Here is a 13,599-nt window from a genome sequence, read left to right as displayed (position 1 = left end):
CATATACAGCTCTTCCTTAAGATGCCCGTTAAGGAATGCTGTTTTGACGTCCATCTGCCATATCTCATAATCATAGTATGCGGCAATTGCTAACATGATTCGGACGGACTTCAGCTTCGCTACGGGAGAGAAAGTCTCGTCGTAGTCAATCCCTTGAACTTGTCGATAACCCTTAGCGACAAGTCGAGCCTTATAGATGGTAACATTGCCATCCGCGTCCGTCTTCTTCTTAAAAATCCATTTGTTTTCTATCGCTCGCCGATCATCGGGCAAGTCTGTCAAAGTCCATACTTTGTTTTCATACATGGATTCTATCTCGGATTTCATGGCTTCAAGCCATTTGTTGGAATCCGGGCCCGCCATCGCTTCTTCATAGTTCGAAGGTTCATTGTTGTCTAACAACATGATTTCCAGGACAGGGTTGCCGTACCACTCTGGTGCGGAACGTGTCCTTGTGGACCTACGAAGTTCAGTAGTAACTTGATCCGAAGTACCTTGATCATCATCATTGTTTTCTTCTTCAGTTGGTGTGGGCATCACAGGAACGGTTTCCTGCGCTGCGCCACTTTCCCGCTCAAGAGGTAGTACTTCATCGAGTTCTACTTTCCTCCCACTTACTTCTATCGAGAGAAACTCTTTTTCCAGAAAGCATCCGTTCTTGGCAACAAAGATCTTGCCTTCGGATCTTAAGTAGAAGGTATACCCGACAGTTTCCTTAGGGTATCCTATGAATACGCATTTTTCCGACTTGGGTTCGAGCTTTTCAGGTTGAAGTTTCTTGACATAAGCATCGCATCCCCAAACTTTTAGAAACGACAGCTTAGGTTTCTTTCCAAACCATAATTCATACAGTGTCGTCTCAACGGATTTAGACGGTGCCCTATTTAAAGTGAATGTAGCTGTCTCTAGAGCGTATCCCCAAAATGATAGCGGTAAATCGGTAAGAGACATCATAGACCGCACCATATCCAATAGAGTGCGACTACGACGTTCGGACACACCGTTTCGCTCAGGTGTTCCAGGCGGCGTGAGTTGTGAAACGATTCCACATTTCCTTAAGTGTGTACCAAATTCGTGACTTAAGTATTCTCCTCCACGATCTGATCGTAAGAATTTTATCTTTCGGTCACGTTGATTCTCTACCTCATTCTGAAATTCCTTGAACTTCTCAAAGGTTTCAGACTTGTGTTTGATTAAGTAGACATACCCATATCTACTCAAGTCATCAGTGAGAGTGAGAACATAACGATATCCTCCGCGAGCCTCAACGCACATTGGACCGCACACATCGGTATGTATGATTTCCAATAAGTTGGTTGCTCGCTCCATTGTTCCGGAGAACGGAGTCTTGGTCATTTTTCCCAAGAGGCATGGTTTGCACGTGTCAAACGATTCATAATCAAGAGACTCTAAAAGTCCATCGGCATGGAGCTTCTTCATGCGCTTGACACCAATGTGACCAAGGCGGCAGTGCCACAAGTATGTGGGACTATCATTATCAACTTTAAATCTTTTGGCATCTACACTATGAACATGTGTAATATTACGCTCGAGATTCATTAAGAATAAACCATTGACCATCGGAGCATGACCATAAAACATATCTCTCATATAAATCGAACAACCATTATTCTCAGACTTAAATGAGTAGCCATCTCGTATTAAACGAGATCCAGATACAATGTTCATGCTCAAACTTGGCACTAAATAACAATTATTAAGGTTCAAAACTAATCTCGTAGGTAAATGTAGAGGCAGCGTGCCGACGGCGATCACATCGACTCTGGAACCATTCCCGACGCGCATAGTCACCTCGTCCTTCGCCAGTCTCCGTTTATTCCACAGCTCCTGCTGTGAGTTACAAATATGAGCAATGGCACCGGTATCAAATACCCAGGAGTTACTACGAGTACTGGTAAGGTACACATCAATCACATGTATATCAAATATACCTTTGGTGTTGCCGGCCTTCTTATCCGCTAAGTATTTGGGGCAGTTCCGCTTCCAGTGACCCTTCCCTTCTTGAACTTAGTGGTCTTATTGACCATCAACACTTGATGTTCTTTCTTGATTTCAGCCTCTGCTGACTTCAGCATCGAGAACACTTCAGGAATGGTCTTTTCCATCCCCTGCATGTTGTAGTTCATCACAAAGCTCTTGTAGCTTGGTGGGAGCGACTGGAGGATTCTGTCAATGACCGCCTCATCTGGGAGGTTAATGTTCAGCTGGGTCATACGGTTGTGCAACCTAGACATCTTCAGGATGTGCTCACTGACAGAACTGTTTTCCTCCATCTTACAACTGTAGAACTTGTCGGAGACATCATATCTCTCGACCCGGGCATGAGCTTGAAAAACTAGTTTCAGCTCTTCGAACATCTCATATGCTCCGTGGTGCTCAAAACGCTTTTGGAGCCCCGGTTCTAAGCTGTAAAGCATGCCGCACTGAACGAGGGAGTAATCATCAGCACAAGACTGCCAAGCATTCATAATGTCTTGGTTCTCTGGGACGGGAGCGTCACCTAGCGGTCCTTCTAGGACGTATTGTTTCCTGGCAGCTATGAGGATGATCCTCAGGTTCCGGACCCAGTCCGTATAGTTGCTGCCATCATCTTTCAGCTTGGTTTTCTCTAGGAACGCGTTGAAGTTCATGTTGACATTAGCGTTGGCCATTGATCTACAAGACATATTTGCAAAGGTTTTTAGACTAAGTTCATGATAATAAAGTTCTAATCAAATTATGAACTCCCACTTAGATTAGACATCCCTCTAGTCATCTAAGTGTTACACGATCCGAGTCGACTAGCCCGTGTCCGATCATCACGTGAGACGGACTAGTCATCGTCGGTGAACATTCTCATGTTGATCGTATCTTCCATACGATTCGTGTTCGACCTTTCGGTCTCTGTGTTCCGAGGCCATGTCTGCACATGCTAGGCTCGTCAAGTTAACCCTAAGTGTTTTCGCTGTGTAAAACTGTCTTACACCCGTTGTATGTGAACGTAAGAATCCATCACACCCGATCATCACGTGGTGCTTAGAAGCGACGAACTGTAGCAACGGTGCACAGTTAGGGGAGAACACTTCTTGAAATTTTTGTAAGGGATCAAGTAAACAAGATGCATAAACATAATAAACATCACATGCAATTATATAGTTGTGACATGATATGGCCAATATCATATAGCTCCATTGATCTTCATCTTCGGGGCTCCATGATCATCTTGTCACCGGCTTGACACCATGATCTCCATCATCATGATCTCCATCATCGTGTCTTCATGAAGTTGTCACGCCAACGACTACTTCTACTTCTATGACTAACGTTTAGCAATAAGGTAAAGTAGTTTACATGGCGTTTATTCAATGACACGCAGATCATACAAAAAATAAAGACAACTCCTATGGCTCCTGCCGGTTGTCATACTCATCGACATGCAAGTCGTGAATCCTATTACAAAGAACATGATCTCATACATCACAATTCATCATTCATCACAACTTCTGGCCATATCACATCACATGATCAATCGCTGCAAAAACAAGTTAGACGTCCTCTAATTGTTGTTGCATCTTTTACGTGGCTGCAATTGGGTTCTAGCAAGAACGTTTTCTTACCTACGAATCACCACAATGTGATTTTGTCAACTTCTATTCACCCTTCATAAGGGCCCTGTTCATCGATTCCGCTCCAACTAAAGTGGGAGAGACAGACACCCGCCAGCCACCTTATGCAACTAGTGCATGTCAGTCGGTGGAACCGGTCTCACGTAAGCATACGTGTAAGGTTGGTCCGGGCCGCTTCATCCCACAATACCGTTGAGCAAGAAAAGACTAGTAGAGGCAAGTAAGATGACAAAATCCACGCCCACAACAAAATTGTGTTCTACTCGTGCAAAGAGAACTACGCATAGACCTAGCTCATGATGCCACTGTTGGGGAATGTTGCAGAAAATTAAAATTTTTCCTACGGTTTCACCAAGATCCATCTATGAGTTCATCTAAGCAACGAGTCGAGGGAGTGAGTTTGCATCTACATACCACTTGTAGATCGCGTGCGGAAGCTTGCAAGGTGATGATGGAGTCGTACTCGAATGTGATTCGAATCACCGATGACCAAGTGCTGAACGGACAGCACCTCCGCGTTCAACACACGTACGGGACGGGAGACGTCTCCTCCTTCTTGATCCAGCAAGGGGGAAGGAGAGGTTGAGGAAGACAGCTCCACCGGCAGCACGACGGCGTGGTGATGGTGGAGAGGCAGCACTCCGACAGGGCTTCGCCAAGCACACAACGGAGGAGGAGAGGTGTTGGGGAGGGGAGGGTTGCGCCTTGGAGGGTGGTCCGGCTGCCCTCCCCTCACCCCTCTATTATAGGGGGAAGGGAGAAGGGGGCCGGCCCCCTAGAACCCATCTAAGGGGGTGCGGCGGCCAAGGGGAGAGGGGGAGAGGGTGGCTTGCCCCCCAAGCCAAGGGGGGCGCCCCCTCTAGGGTTCCCCCCTCAACCCTAGGCGCAAGGGCCCAAGGGAGGGGGTGCGCCCAGCCCACCAGGGGCTGGCTCCCTGCCCCACGCAGCCCATGTGGCCCCCCGGGAGGGGTGGCCCCTCCCGGTGGACCACCGGAACCCTTCCGGTGGCCCCGGTACAATACTGGTATGACCCCGAAACTTCCCGGTGTCCGTTTGACAACTTCCCATATATAAATCTTTACCTCCGGACCCTTCCGGAGCTCCTCGTGACGTCCAGGATCCCATCCGGGACTCCGAACAACATTCGGTAGTCACATACTAGTCTTCCTAATAACCCTAGCGTCACCGAACCTTAAGTGTGTAGACCCTACGGGTTCGGGAGACATGCAGACATGACCGAGACGCTCTCAGGTCAATAACCAACAGCGGGATCTGGATACCCATGATGGCTCCCACATGCTCCTCGATGTTGTCATCGGATGAACCACGATGTCGAGGATTCGATCAAACCCTGTATGCAATTCCCTTTGTCAATCGGTACGTTACTTGCCCGAGACTCGATCGTCGGTATCCCAATACCTTGTTCAGTCTCGTTATCGGCAAGTCACTTTACTCGTACCGTAATGCATGATCCCGTGTCCAACACCTTGGTCACATTGAGCTCATTATGATGATGCATTACCGAGTGGGCCCAGAGATACCTCTCCGTCATACGGAGTGACAAATCCCAATCTCGATCCGTGTCAACCCAACAGATACTTTCGGATATACCTGTAATGCACCTTTATAGTCACCCAGTTACGTTTTGATGTTTGATACACCCAAGGCACTCTTACGATATCCGGGAGTTACACGATCTCATGGTCGAAGGAAGAGATACTTGACATTGGCAAAGCTCTAGCAAAACGAACTACACGATCTTTTATGCTATGCTTAGGATTGGGTCTTGTCCATCACATCATTCTCCTAATGATGTGATCCCGTTATCAACGACATCCAATGTCCATAGTCAGGAAACCATGACTATCTGTTGATCACAACGAGCTAGTCAACTAGAGGCTCACCAGGGACATATTGTGGTCTAAGTATTCACACGTGTATTACGATTTCCGGATAATACAGTTATAGCATGAATAAAAGACATTTATCATGAACATTGAAATATAATAATACTTTTATTATTGCCTCTAGGGCATATTTCCAACAATTACCATATAGTTTAATCTTGCACGTAACCTTTGAGCGATTGACAATCCCTTGTTGGGTTGGGTTGCGAGGATTTGTTGTTTGTGTGTAGGTGATATTTACATAGTGTTGCTTAGTTCTCCTATTGGATTGATAACCTTAGTTTCATAACTGAGAAAAATATTCATCTCTACTGTACTGCATCATACTCTCCTCTTCAGGGAAATCCTAACATAGTTCACAAGTAGCATCTATCGAGAGAGAAGCCTCCAGTGAAAACTATGCCCCCGTCTATTCTTTATCATCTATAAAATTCAAAAATACCTTGCTGCAATTTATCTACCGTTATTTTATTTTGTGTGTTTGTTATCTATCTACCATTATCAGACTTGATCCACTAGTAGAAAAACCCCCATTCGTCCCGGTTCGTGAGGGCCATTTGTCCCGGTTCCCGAACCGGGACTAAAGGGTCATTACTAAAGCCCTGTCCCTTTAGTCCCGGTTCGCCCAGGAAGGGGGGCCTTTTGTCTCGGTTGGTGCCACCAAGCGGGACCAAAAGGCTTCCACGCATCAGCATTTCAGTGGCTGGGTTTTTTGTTTTTTGCTTCTGAAAGGGGGGGGGGTTGGGGGGTTTTGTAGGGTTAGTTTAGGGGTTTCATATATTGTGTTAGCTAGCTAATAGAGAGAAGTGTCCTCTCTTATCTCTGTGCTTGGTCGACGCTGCGTATAGAGAGGACTCGACACGCTAGCTAACTAGTAAGCAAATGAAGGAAACTATGAAGTACAGAAAATCGTCATGAACATATACAGAAGTGATCGACCTCTCCTTCTCCGAGAAATTGGTCGAACAACAAGTTTTCGTATATCTTAACGATGCTACTGGCTACATATATATACAATGTGTAAGATCTCTTACAATACCCTAACATATGAACTCAACTTCCACATGCATGGTGGTATTCTCTGGCTTTATTGATGACATGGTCAAGAAAGAATCCAGCCAATTACTCTTGAATTGCTCGCATGCGATCTTGTGGTAGGAGTTCATTCCGCATCTCCCACATCTAATTTCAAGAAGGGGGTCAATACATATATATGAATGAAACTGAACAGAAAGGATGGTAATAAAATAAACTTGTGAATATTTTTGCTTACGAACTTCATATTGTCTTTTAGAGTATCCCCGCCTATTCTTGGCCGTCGCGTTGTAGATGAACTTGCAGATGTAGTATCCATAGTAATTATTCCCGGCTTCCTTCCACAAGCGCTTTACGAGAAATAGAGGTCAATCAAACTGATAATGAAGCATTATAAATGGCATTGATGAAAGTAGCTAGAATCAACAGGAGATGCGCGGAACTAGCTAGCTAGTAGTACTTACTTTCGGGTATTTCCATCACAGATCTCGCGGCAGTCCTGAAACTTGTGCGGTGAATACTTTCCAAACCCTGCGAGACAAAGAAAACAATTACTTGATATCATGAAATGAACAAAGTTGCCGATATGGTGCGATAATGATCGATTCAACTTACTTCTCGAGCATTTTAGACATGTCCGCATAGTCTTCGGGATCTTTTCGTCTCGAGTCTAAGACGTTTACTAGTCCCTGCTCAAGCTTAATCTCTAGGAGAATATAGTGGAACCTGCGCACGCATGCATAACTCATCAATTACATTAATTACTATAACCTCGAGTAATAATTAAGGGAAACCGAATATGCACAAGACAGTAACACTCACTTGAAGTTGTAAGGAAAGAGTATTGTATCTTTGTTTTGATTTATTACCAACGATCGTAGCAAGTTGTCCTCGGTTTCTTTGGCATGAAATGTAACCGTAAATTCATCTATGAGATTTGTGTTAATGAACCCAATATCATACATTTCAGCTTTTCTGCATTCGACGATCTTCAATCTGCATAATATAGTGAGGATAATTATATATACATGCAATGAAAGAGCTGAGCTACATATAGAGACTTAATGACAGAAGTATTACTTACAGACAGTAGCAAGTGACCGTTAATTTATCGAGGGCCTTTAGATTGAAAAACCGGAAGAACTCCTCAAATGGAACAGACAACTCCTCAATTCCAATGAGGTCGTGATGATCCTCTTTAACTTTCAGCGTCAAAGTATCGATTTTCTTCTCAGCCGACTGCTTTCTGCAGGTTTCCATGTACCAATCATGGAATCTTCGCATCATCGTTGTTAGAGTAGTTCCATCTTTGACGAGAGGCTTCTCGTACTTGTATTTGAATCCGTCCACCTCCATTATATCAAAATGTGCATCGTCGTCGTGCATGTAGTCTGTAGGATTGGTACCGGGCAAGATCCCCGGATGATTAGTGACGATATCGCTAGACACCTTGAGCGGGGGACACGATTGGTTCGCGTGTTCACTGAGTTGGGAAATTTTTTTCCCACTTCTTCGTTCTTGTAACATTTTGTCACTGCAAATACTTCCCGACCGCTTCGCTTCCTTATATGTCTTTTCAGTAATGCGCTCATAGTTGGTTTGCGGCGGAGACGATGGTGGTCGTTGCAGGGCATCCAAAGTGCGCTTCGCTTTCACCAGATCTATCTTCTCCTCCGGAGGTGGATGTCTCTTAGCTCTTTGCGTTTCGAAGTAGTCCTTCACTTGGGCTTGACAAATCTTCTCGTTTTCCTGTTCGGTCATCTCGTATGGTAACTTCTCTGGAGTCTTGAGAGATGAACCGAATTTGTATTGCCTCCCGCCTCTGGCTGTACTGCTAGACGCCGGAGCAGGCCGAGCGGCTGCGGCTGTCTTCTTTCGTTGCTTACGAGGCAGAGGAGAAGGACTATGACACGCCGGAGCACCCGGAGTGGCGGCGGGTCTCTTCCGCCCTTGCTGACGAGGCGGAGAAGGAGGAGGCTGGCTGGTCGGGCGCGCCGACGCAGGCGGAGAAGGAGGTGGAGTGCCACCACGCACCGGAGAAGGAGGCGGAGTGCCCTAATCACTCGCTGGAGGAGCAGGCGGAGGAGGAGGCGGAGTGCCCTGACTCACCGGAGAAGGAGGAGGAGGCGGAGGCGTCCAGTTTGGAAGGTTGATGAGCTCCTTCCGCCATAGGCATGGAGTCTTCAGAGCATAACCCAGCCTAGTCTCCCCTTCACCGGTAGGGTGGTCAAGCACGAGCTCCCCAAATCCCTTTGTTATTTCGTCCACCATCACCCTAGCATATCCTTCTGGAATTGGACGGCAGTGAAAAGTTGCATCGGGTTCAGGAGGTCGAATAGAGCCGACAGCCACCTTGACTTTGCAGTCCTACCATTGCGTCATAAGGTGGCAATGTTGAGACTTCGTGATAGCATCCACGGGGTAGCTAGCAGGACCCGTGAAGATAGTCTCCAGCTAAAGCAGCTCGGTGGAAGCCACGGTGCTTCTCCGCTGAGATGGCGGGGTAGCTTCGGGGGTAGCTTTGGCAGGTTGCTTGCTTAGAACTGCTTCTCGTTCCTCTAGCTTTCGTACCCTTGCGTGCAGCTCCTGCAGTTCGCTCTGCTCCACTTTCCTCCTACTCTCTTGGGTTTTGTAACCGCCTGTGTCCGAAAACCCAACCTTCCATGGAATGGAGCCTGGCGTGCCTCGCGTCTGTCTAGGGTGCTCAGGATTCCCGAGGGCCATTGTGAGCTCGTCCTTCTCTCTGTCTGGAATGAACGTCCCTTCCCGCGCTGCGGTGATATAGTCCCGAAGCTTCGTGATGGTTATTCGTAGTTGCTCGCTCATCCAAACGCACTTCCCTGTTGTAGGGTCCAAGGTTCCGCCAACCCCGAAGAACCAAGTCCTTGGATAGTCTCGCCAGTGCAATGTCTCTGGTTCGACCCCTTTATCAAGCAGGTCATTCTCAGCCTTGGCCCACAACGGCCGGGCTTTGAGGTAGCCACCTGACCCCGTGCGATGGTGATGCTCCTCTTCGCAGCATTTATCTTGTTTGTTGCTGACATCTTCTTACTCCTCTCTGATGTCTTGTTGGCCACAAATGCGTCCCATTGATCTCTGAGCTTCTCATACCGGCCGATGAATTCTGTTGTCTTTTTTTTGTCGACAAACTTTGCTTTCAGCTCATTCTTCCACCTCCTGAATAGATCTGCCATCTTCTTGAGAGCACATGATTTGATCAATGGCTCTATAACTAGATTCTCCGGATCCTCCTCTTTCGGTAGGGTGAAATTTACCTTCAGCGCTTTCCAAAGATCCTCTTTATGTGTATCTTCGACAAAAGAAACTTGAAGCTCTTCCTTCTTAGGTTGATTCCATAGCTCGATGCTGATCGGGATCATGTCCCTAACAAGAACCCTGCACTGAGTAGTAAATGCATCCTTGGTCCGGAGGGGTTCAATCGGTTGGCCATCACGCGTGATTGCTGTGATCGTGAACCTTTCATCCGAGCGCAACTTTTTCTTCGGGCCTCGTCTCTTTACCGAAGTTGTGCTCGATCCAAAGGGCTAGAAAAAAATAAGAAATACGAGAGTTAATATGTGTAGATACCAAAACAATGAATGCATCAATTAGCTAGTCAGCACAGGCTTAATTAATATATATACCTGGCCGGACTCTGTTCGGTCATCGGAGCCGTCATCACGGTCTCCTTCTTGCACCGGCATTCGGTCACCGGAGCCATCATAATCATGTCCCTCCTCCTCCGTTGTTCGATAACCGTAGCCTGCTTCACCCTCTCCTTCCAGACCATCAGTTTCGTTGAGATACGACATGACATCACCTCTGCCTGCGATTATGTCCCCCAACACCCGTTCTGCTTCCTCGTCTCGGTTGTGCTCCATAGTTTCTGCAAATATTACAACATGACAATTATTATACAAACATGACAGATGGATATATTAGTGGCAAATGTAGGCCTAGCTATAGCTAATCACAACAAGGAATTATATTAATTAGTGGCCTCGATGCTTCTCTAGGGTTTGGGGTCGCCTCGGCAACGCTTCAAGGGTTCGGAGTGGCCTCAACGACAACGCTCTTTTAAATTGGTAAATTTGGGTGGCCTCGGCAGCGCTTCTGGGGTCTAGTGTCAAAGGATTCAACAAAACCATATCTTCATCATTAGGCGAAAGTAACAGGCGCATGATGGTACGAAGTTCTCCAAAGTTACTCTGGAACGGAATCCCAGATATGATAATTCGCATTTTGGTACAAAGTACAACAAGAGCCTTCCGAATATCGCTATTTGGAAGGCCTTTGCTCAAATTTGAACCAAAAGGCGGATTATCCTATCCAGGACTCCGTTCCAGAATAACTTTGGAGAACTTCGTACGATCATGCCCCGGTTACTTCCGGCTAATGATGAAGCCATGGGTTTCTTCAATACTTTGACACTAGGCAACATCTCGACCCCTCGACGACCCTCGACCCTCAAACCCTCGGCCCCTCAACAACCCTCGAACCCTCGAACCATCGACCCTAGAACCCTCGAACCCTCGACAACCCTCAAACCCTCGACCCCTCAGCCCCTCGACGACCCTCGAACCCTCGACCCTCGAACCCTAGAACCCTCGACCCTCGACGACCCTCGAACCATCGACCCTAGAACCCTCGAACCCTCGACCCTCGACCCTAGAACCCTCGAACCCTCGACCCCTCGGCCCCTCGACGACCCTCGAACCCTCGACCCTCGAACCCTAGAACTCTCGACCCTCGACGACCCTCGAACCCTCGACCCTCGACGACCCTAGAACCCTCGAACCCTAGAACCCTCGAACCCTCGGCCCCTCGACGACCCTTGAACCCTCGAACCTCGAACCCTAGAACCCTCGACCCTCAAACCCTTGACCCTCGACCTGCCTCGATGACCCTCGACCCCTCTATGACCCTCGCAAACCTCTAGCCTAGTTTCCGACCCTCGACCCCTCGGCGTTCCTCGACATCGTCGTTCCCGATAAAAAGAAGAAGAAGAAGAAGAAGAAGAAGAAGAAGAAGAAGAAGAAGAAGAAGAAGAAGAAGAAGAAAAGAGGAGAAGAAAAAAAAAAGAGAGAGGAAGAAGAAGAAGAAGAAAAAATAGAAGAAAAAACAAGAGGAGAAGAAGAAAAATCTATTTTTTCTTCTTCTCCTCTATTCCTTCTTCTTCTCCTTTTTCTTCTTCTTATTCTTCCTCTTCTTATTTTTTTCTCCTCTTCTTCTCCTTCTTCTTCTCCTTCTTCTTCTCCTTCTTCTTCTCCTTCTTCCTCTTCTATTTTTCCACAAACCTGGACCAATGTGTAGATTATATAAGAAAGACTTGTCAAAATCATTTGCATACATTTTTTCAACGTCCCCCCTCATGTCATTTTCGATGTCCCCCCTCATGTCATGTCTGACGTCCCCCCTCATGTCATGTCCGATGTCCCCCCTCATGTCGATGTTATCAGGGAGGGGGTAGACGACAATGACACTCACCCCCTCATCACATGTCCGACGTCCCCGGCCCCCTCATGTCATATCCGACGTCGCACCTCACTTTAACAAAAGTGCACAACTTTTATGTTTGCTTTCGTTTTCACTCTATGTTTTCGTTTCTATACAAAAGTGCATAACTTTTATGAACAAAAAAATCATACATCAATACATACAACAAAAAAATCATACAAAAAAAATCAAGAGAGGAGGGGATCGGGGCCGGCGGTGCTCACAGAGAGGACGCAGGCGACGACGGCGGTGATGACAGGCGCGGGGCGACGGTGTCGGTGCAGGGCGTGAGGACGGCGACGACGAGGTAGGGCGACGGCCTCGGTGTAGGGGCGGCGCGACGACGGTGACGGGGGCAGACAGCGGTGATGACGGGCGTTGGCGACGGCGACGACGGACGGCGTCGGGGCAGCCTGGCGGCGTCGTGGAGGTCGGCATCGTCGGGGGTAATTACGAGATAATCTCTCAAAATTTTGACAAGTCCTACCTATATACACTAAGCTTTGGTCCCGGTTCATGGCACCAACCGGGACCAATGCCCCCATTTAGTCCCGGTTGATGCCACCCACCTCGCTAGTTGTGAGGAGCTCGGAGGGTTTATAAGCCCCACTGCGGCTGCCCTCTCGAGCTCCTCTCAAATGCAGGCTCACTGGGCCTAATTACACAGTATGCTGCCTGTGGGCCTACTGGGCCTTCTGCGGGCCTGAATCCTGGCCCATGGTTGGGTTTCTATTCGTATACACGCCGTGGTGGCCCAGTAGGTGGCATTTTTTTTATTTTTTGTTTTCTTTTTTTGCTTTATTTATTTTATTTTGTTTCTACTTACAACAAAATACTTACTAGTTTTTCAGTGATTCTTATTGCTTTTAGGTAATAAAAATTATAAAATTTCTGTTAGTGTCATTTGTTTTTCAATTTGAATAGTTTAGATTTGAATTTTTGGAAATTTGTGTGAATCACTAGTTTTTGAATAGCTTTACTATAAAAATAGATTTTTGAGTGATTCTTTTTCCTCCTATTTAATATTACTTTTTTTATCATTATATTCAAAAACATATTCTGTTATTTTATTTTCTAACAAAAAATTCTTTATGATAATTCCTTTTGCTATTAAAGTGTCTAACAAAAAATTTCTTTATGAAAATTCTTTTTTCTTTTAATGTTTTGAACAGAAAATAGTTTGATAATTTTAGTTGCATAAAATTTATATAATTTTAGTTTCAATAATACTTATTTATTTTGTTTTTACTTATTTATTAAAGTTTATTTTGTTTCTACTTATTTATTTTCTTTTCTTTTTTGCTTTTTTATTTATTTTATGAAATTCTTTCTTTTTCTTTATTTATTTTATTTTGTTTCTACTTATTGTTGCTATTTTTATTTATTTTATTAAAGTTTATTTTGTTTCTACTTATTTATTCTCTTTTCTTTTTTGCTTTTTTATTTATTTTATGAAAATTATTTTTGTTTTTAATGTTTTACACACACAAAGCCCTCTCCCCTGGCCGGTTCATTGGTCCCGGTTCATGGCTTGA

This window comes from Triticum aestivum, chromosome 1B, assembly GCF_018294505.1.
Source record: "Triticum aestivum cultivar Chinese Spring chromosome 1B, IWGSC CS RefSeq v2.1, whole genome shotgun sequence".
Classification (NCBI taxonomy): domain Eukaryota; kingdom Viridiplantae; phylum Streptophyta; class Magnoliopsida; order Poales; family Poaceae; genus Triticum; species Triticum aestivum.
Note: the sequence above shows the minus strand (reverse complement) of the source record.